This window comes from Nilaparvata lugens, chromosome X (genome assembly GCF_014356525.2).
Source record: "Nilaparvata lugens isolate BPH chromosome X, ASM1435652v1, whole genome shotgun sequence".
Lineage (NCBI taxonomy): Eukaryota > Metazoa > Arthropoda > Insecta > Hemiptera > Delphacidae > Nilaparvata > Nilaparvata lugens.
In genome coordinates this window covers 99,217,354-99,224,884 of record NC_052518.1, presented here as the reverse complement: position 1 = coordinate 99,224,884, position 7,531 = coordinate 99,217,354, and the positions used below count along the sequence as shown (strand labels likewise).

General features: G+C 34.8%; 1 protein-coding gene and 1 long non-coding RNA gene across 3 annotated transcripts in view; one reads left to right on the top strand and one right to left on the bottom strand.

Annotated features, from left to right (window-relative positions):
• Nucleotides 1-1,963: 1,963 nt before the first annotated feature.
• LOC120354865 lies at nucleotides 1,964-3,123 on the bottom strand. The gene is made up of 2 exons (XR_005573260.1): nucleotides 2,962-3,123; nucleotides 1,964-2,685 (listed from the first exon to the last, which is right to left on the bottom strand). It is a non-coding gene; the product is annotated as an uncharacterized LOC120354865 (long non-coding RNA).
• Nucleotides 3,124-7,001: 3,878 nt separating this feature from the next.
• LOC111043241 (E3 ubiquitin-protein ligase Rnf220) overlaps nucleotides 7,002-7,531 on the top strand; it is a 129,547-nt gene continuing 129,017 nt past the window's right edge. The window contains exon 1 of one of the 2 annotated variants that reach the window (XM_039442809.1): nucleotides 7,002-7,041. The gene's annotated coding sequence lies outside the window, so the exon portion shown is untranslated. Of the gene's footprint in view, nucleotides 7,042-7,061; nucleotides 7,209-7,531 lie in introns of those variants that run through there. The other variant, XM_039442808.1, reaches the window with a different exon arrangement.

Genomic DNA, 7,531 nt, shown 5'->3' with positions numbered 1-7,531 from the left:
GGTGGCGGCGAGGTTAGCTCATAGGCTGCGCACATCCTCCATGCATTTTGCCACCATTTTTAAAGACTTCGGTGATGGCAGCAAGCTATGCGGCAGTCTGTAACGCAGTCTGCCGTCTTCCTCCTCATTGTTTTTTTTTTTTTTTTTTGGATTGGTTTCTACGGTTTTGCAGACAGTGTTATCGGATGGGCACGTTAAACTGTCCCTGCTAATACTAATCTAGGAAGCACAGCATGGGAATCCACATGGGACCTTGTCCACGGATAGCTATTTTCTCTCTCTCTCTCTGACCTTCAGTTGGTCATTTTTGCAACACTGTTGAGTTGATGGAATTAGATTTCAAACAACGTGTAAGGCAAGCTAGCATTTCATAAGCAATTATCAATTCAAATAAGTGTGGACTGAATATTTGTGGGGTAGAGATTATAAAGTCATTAATTCAAATTCTTTATTCAGCAAAACAAGCATAGTATACAAACATTTTTTGATCGCCCACATGGACCTCAGGGGCCAGTATTTGGGTCGACAGTCGATCAGAGATAATTATACTGAAAGATCAGTAAGATGGAACACTATATTTGATACAAAATATAACTGTACTTCTGAATCAAACTTCAAGTCATGATGTGGGCGTAGCGCTGATGGCATTTGTGGGCAAGGAGTGACGGCGTGTCGTCATGTGACATTGTCGGCGGCAGTCGCGAGTAGATTCTCTCTCTTTGTCTCGCAGCTAAGGAACATTTTCTGTTGTCTTCTAGTTCTCATTTTTGGGGCCTCGCCAAGCAAGTGCTTAAGCAGCGGATGTGCTTTCATCGCGGCTCTACTGCTGCACAACTGATGGGCATGCTGCGACAGATGACTGAAAATTGGGTTTAAAACTATATTTTTAATGAATCTGAAATTACTTCTTTCCATTGAGCTCATTCTTCATTTTGTGGATATGATTTTCAAGTTGGTTCAGATCTTCCTGACTTTGTAAGCGCGTATTTTCAAGTTGGCTACTCTCTGCTACGCTTCCTGAGTTTTGGACGTCCATTGCAGAGCATCTCTCGCCGCATGCCACTTTTTAGCAGAAATAGGGCCCCGGGAAAACGCACGCGCCGGTTGATCATTTCCTTGTCGTGGCACCAGAATGTGATCTCAACGAGAACAGCGAATGTTTCTTAGCTGCCAGACGAGAGAGTCCCTTCTCGATTGCCGTTAACAATGTCACCTGACGTCACACCTTTTTCTATCTCCTTGTTCACACACGACGTCAGTGTCACGCTTACATTATGACTTGGAGTTGGTTAATACTAGAAGGAACCACACTCATTCAAGCTGCATGGCCATACCATCTGAAGGTTTTTCGTTGGACGAAATTGCTCTCAGGAAGAAGATGCACAAGTAGTGACTGGAATTCATCAACAGTCCTGTGGACTCTGTTGACGCTGGTGCCAGCTGTTGGTCGAAGAAGGAATTGAGGGATGAATAAGAATAATCGAAGGACAAAAATGCTGGTTGTGTGGATAATGTTCACAACATGTTAACAGTTGACAAAAAAGAACGTCGGTGTGCTCGAGAGAATCAAAAGTACCTTTTAATAGAACTAGAACAACATCTGGATCAGGAAGAGTCACCTGTAAATATATTGTCAATGTTATCCATACAATCATTATTTTCGTCCTTCGATTCTTCTTCTTTATCCTTCAATTCCTTCCTTGACCAATAGTTGGCACCATGATCAACATAATCCACCGGCCTGTTGATGAAATCCAGCCACTCCTTGTGCATCTTCTTCCTGAAAGCGGCGTTGGTGATCTCGATTTTGTCCTCTAGTGGATCGGTGGCGGCGAGGTTAGCTCATAGGCTGCGCACATCCTCCATGCATTTTGCCACCATTTTTAAAGACTTCGGTGATGGCAGCAAGCTATGCGGCAGTCTGTAACGCAGTCTGCCGTCTTCCTCCTCATTGTTTTTTTTTTTTTTTTTGATTGGTTTCTACGGATTTGCAGACAGTGTTATCGGATGGGCACGTTAAACTGTCCCTGCTAATATTAATCTAGGAAGCACAGCATGGGAATCCACATGGGACCTTGTCCACGGATAGCTATTTTCTCTCTCTCTCTCTGACCTTCAGTTGGTCATTTTTGCAACACTGTTGAATTGATAATAGTAAAATTGTCCCTGCTTATACTAATCTAGGAAGCACAGCATGGGAATCCACATGGGACCTTGTCCACGGATAGCTATTTTCTCTCTCCTCTCTCTCTCTCTCTGACCTTCAGTTGGTCATTTTTGCAACACTGTTGAGTTGATAATAGTAAAATTGTCCCTGATTATACTAATCTAGGAAGCACAGCATGGGAATCCACATGGGACCTTGTCCACGGATAGCTATTTTCTCTCTCTCTCTCTCTGACCTTCAGTTGGTCATTTTTGCAACACTGTTGAGTTGATAATAGTAAAATTGTCCCTGACTTATACTAATCTAGGAAGCACAGCATGGGAATCCACATGGGACTGTGTCCATGGATAGCTATTTTCTCTCTCTCTCTCTGACCTTCAGTTGGTCATTTTTGCAACACTGTTGAGTTGATAATAGTAAAATTGTCCCTGCTTATACTAATCTAGGAAGCACAGCATGGGAATCCACATGGGACTGTGTCCATGGATAGCTATTTTCTCTCTCTCTCTCTCTCTGACCTTCATTGGTCATTTTTGCAACACTGTTGAGTTGATAATAGTAAAATTGTCCCTGCTATACTAATCTAGGAAGCACACCATGGGAAACCACATGGGACTGTGTCCATGGATAGCTATTTTCTCTCTCTCTCTCTCTGACCTTCAGTTGGTCATTTTTGCAACACTGTTGAGTTGATAATAGTAAAATTGTCCCTGCTTATACTAATCTAGGAAGCACAGCATGGGAATCCACATGGGACTGTGTCCATGGATAGCTATTTTCTCTCTCTCTCTGACCTTCAGTTGGTCATTTTTGCAACACTGTTCAGTTGATAATAGTAAAATTGTCCCTGCTTATACTAATCTAGGAAGCACAGCATGGGAATCCACATGGGACTGTGTCCACGGATAGCTATTTTCTCTCTCTCTCTCTCTCTGACCTTCAGTTGGTCATTTTTGCAACACTGTTCAGTTGATAATAGTAAAATTGTCCCTGCTTATACTAATCTAGGAAGCACACCATGGGAATCCACATGGGACTGCAATACTGATCAATTTCTAATAGTAAATAAAAAAATATGAATATTTAAAAATTAAATTGAATATTGAATAAAATTTGAGAATTTGATTTATAATATTGAATAATATTCGATTTCCTTCCATTGTAATTGAAGCTTTTAGAACAGAATTAGTCATTCAATATTCTCTAAACATTGACTTCATCACATTTTTAAATCACTAAGGTTCATGACTTCAGACTTAATAAATAAAAATATAAAATTAAGAAGTCATTTTAAATTAAGACATGAGTCATCCAATACAACAGAAATGGTACCCAGTTTATTGAAAATAAATTATGCACAGTGAAAAAAACATTCCACATTTTATTTTATTGACACATTAACTTTAACTTGTTGATCTGTGTAGTTTTATTCACATGTAGTGCCAGTTTCTCTGCGATTTGGAATGGTTCAATTGAGGAATTTTGAGTCTGTCTATTTCATGTATTCAAGTTATGGTAATTGTCTGTATAATATTGTTCCAAATTTTATTTGTACACAAAGCAGAATACTAAAAACATACAGTGATGGCAATGTCAGTAAGCCAGGTTCTATAAAATGTGGTCTACAATGAGCATTGATAGGCAAATTACAAATGATTCTTATAACCTATCCGATAAATTATTCTTATTCATAAAACCACAAATCAATTTGTGAGCCATTGATTAATTATTCGGTCAGTATCAACGAAAAGTTATATACTATAATTATTGGTCATTTTTAGTAGCCCACTTGATGTAGCTGAGAGAAATAAATAAATCTGATTTAGTTTATTATAGAGTATTCTGAATAGTTATGTTCTAGTTTATAGTAAACTGTGTAAATCCTTCTATTGTATTATATTATATATTGGCATCCCTTAAATTGAATATTGAATAAAATTTGAGAATTTGATTTATAATATTGAATAATATTCGATTTCCTTCCATTGTAATTGAAGCTTTTAGAACAGAATTAGTCATTCAATATTCTCTAAACATTGACTTCATCACATTTTTAAATCACTAAGGTTCATGACTTCAGACTTAATAAATAAAAATATAAAATTAAGAAGTCATTTTAAATTAAGACATGAGTCATCCAATACAACAGAAATGGTACCCAGTTTATTGAAAATAAATTATGCACAGTGAAAAAAACATTCCACATTTTATTTTATTGACACATTAACTTTAACTTGTTGATCTGTGTAGTTTTATTCACATGTAGTGCCAGTTTCTCTGCGATTTGGAATGGTTCAATTGAGGAATTTTGAGTCTGTCTATTTCATGTATTCAAGTTATGGTAATTGTCTGTATAATATTGTTCCAAATTTCATTTGTACACAAAGCAGAATACTAAAAACATACAGTGATGGCAATGTCAGTAAGCCAGGTTCTATAAAATGTGGTCTACAATGAGCATTGATAGGCAAATTACAAATGATTCTTATAACCTATCCGATAAATTATTCTTATTCATAAAACCACAAATCAATTTGTGAGCCATTGATTAATTATTCGGTCAGTATCAACGAAAAGTTATATACTATAATTATTGGTCATTTTTAGTAGCCCACTTGATGTAGCTGAGAGAAATAAATAAATCTGATTTAGTTTATTATAGAGTATTCTGAATAGTTATGTTCTAGTTTATAGTAAACTGTGTAAATCCTTCTATTGTATTATATTATATATTTGGCATTCCTTTAAAATTGAATATTGGACTGAAATGTTTTGAAATTCATTTATTCACCCGTGTTTCCTCCTATTCATTCCGTTAGCGTTAACACTATCTATCTAATCAATTTGAATTCTTGATTTATTCAAAAATTTCCGAGTGATAAGGCTTGTTACTTGAAAATATTTGATAATACTATAATATGTAATTAGCAGTACCGTAGTACTCATGAAGTATTGAGGAACCTTAGGTTGGTGAAAACAATTATATCTTGAAAGCAGTTTATTATTGATAAATTCATCCAATTTTCCATAAATTATTTATCTATGGGTTGAAATTAGTTGAGGAATCGGTGTTGGGCAAAAATTACTTCTGTAATTTAACCTTTCATTGTTTTCATCTGTTTAAATTTAATTTACAAAATATACATTTAAGACATAACTGCTGCAAATGATAATTCCGTTGAACTGCTTTTAATCCAGTTTACACACTTGCCATTTGCACAGTTATATCTAAAATTACAAACCTTATACATTAAAATACCTTTAAAAACCATTGAAAGTGACGTTCATCTCTATATTGTCAAGACAAAGTTTAGCTATTCTAGATGTGTACGAGGGCAATCTGACCTCTAACCATGAAGGTGACACCTGTTTTACAAGAGTCATAGCTCTTTAATAAATTTTTTCAACATGCTTCCAAAACTCTTGCCATTGTTTGTTGTCGTTACATATTTGTTCAATTTCTTCTGATTAATATAGGATATCTCTCAGTTAATTATGAAAAGTTCAAGAGAAATTGAGTGACAGACATGAGTATACTTGGAGGTCTAGGAATGCACATCAATTTGTCATAATACATTTCAATGAGGATCACCTCAGTCTCTAACAACATCAAAACTCAGTATTTGACTGCTTTCTAGCTAGTTATTGATTATTACCGGTACAGAAGGATGGTACAATATTAATTATTATAACAAGGTATTTTGATATGCCTTCTGGCTTAAACTACCCAAGTTACTTTAAACTCAACTATTCCATGAAACATTTACTGTGTTAAGAAGTTACAAATTTATCTGAGTAACCTAGTTATAGTTATAAGAACAAGCAGCAATCTCTTGACTATATCTTTGATCAATGATTTTTTTAGTTCCAATTTACCATCATGATAAAAATAATGATATGATGATAAAAAAACTGTATTCAGGAGCTACTGACTATACGTTTTGCCCTAAAACATAGGTGGCTTCGCTATACATACCATCGATAATAAAACACGGTTGTGTATTATCAATTGTGTAATCTGTTTTTATACATTATGAGATAAGAAATAGAATACTCATGGTTTGGGGGCAACTGCTCAAGAGTTTATAATCATTTGTTCATACGGTACCTATACAATATTGACTTTTATTGAACAGGCAATACAGCACTAATAAATTGTGTTAAAGACTAATCCTATAATATAGAACTATACATTGTACATATAGGGTTAGTCTTTTACACACATTCAAGATATACGGTATTATCTTTACTCAGGAATTTTACAATATACACATCAGTATAACTTCACCTTACCTATTGAATTAAATTTATTGCCAAAGAATTCAAAACATGTACAAAAATAGTGGAATATTCTACATTCATAATTTCTTTTAATTTATCTGTCAGTTTTTCATTTCAATCAAGCAGTGTAGAAGTTATTATCAGTTCACATCATACTGCATTCTAAATTCACATGATATTATAATGATATTGATATCATTATTTGAAAAACAGGAAAACAGAAATGAACCAATTAGCATCAGACCGTTTGAAGGATAAACTTTGTTTATATATTATACAATAAACTAGTTGATATTTCACTTTGTTTCTGTTCCCAAAATTGATGAAAAGCTACAGTTTATGTATAATTGTAATTATTTAGTTTGTAGATTATTTTGATATCTGAAATGAATTCCAAAATGGTCTACAGTACTGTATTCAAATTCAAACCATGTTGACCGCGCTTTTGATCAAGTTTTAGTGGAAATTTTGCTCACTAGGTAGCAGGGCAATGCACTTTTGATTGCTTTGAATTTCACGATTCTCCCGCTCATACTCAGCTGTGATATTACCCACAATTCAACGTAAACCAACATGACAACATGAGACCGTAGGTAAGTGATCAGAATGTTTAGTTCTGTTTTGGTTGATAGGAAGGAAGGAAGGATGGAATATTTCCTTCATAAGTGTATCAGTACTTACAGAATTTAATAAAAACTTACTATCTCTCAATAAAACATCACACTTTCACTAATAATCATATCAATCGGCTACTTCAAAGGTGATTCAGAGACCGTGACACCCTGTTATTCAAATTGAATTTATAATTTTCCCTTATTTTATTCTATAACTTGGAAAATTTTACTTTGATAAATAAATCTTCATACTTCCAATAAATTGTCACTTCCAAGCATTTACGTTGTCTTCCGGCAAATGCCGAGAATGACTGAGTTTGTTTACGCATAACCTAGAAATTTGAAACCTTCCTTGTAATACAGTTACCGTACTTTGATTATCTTCAGCTGAAGATAACAATGATTTAAATTCGTTTGAAAATAATAAAAATATTACCACTTTCATTAGTGTTATTTTCAACTAATGGAG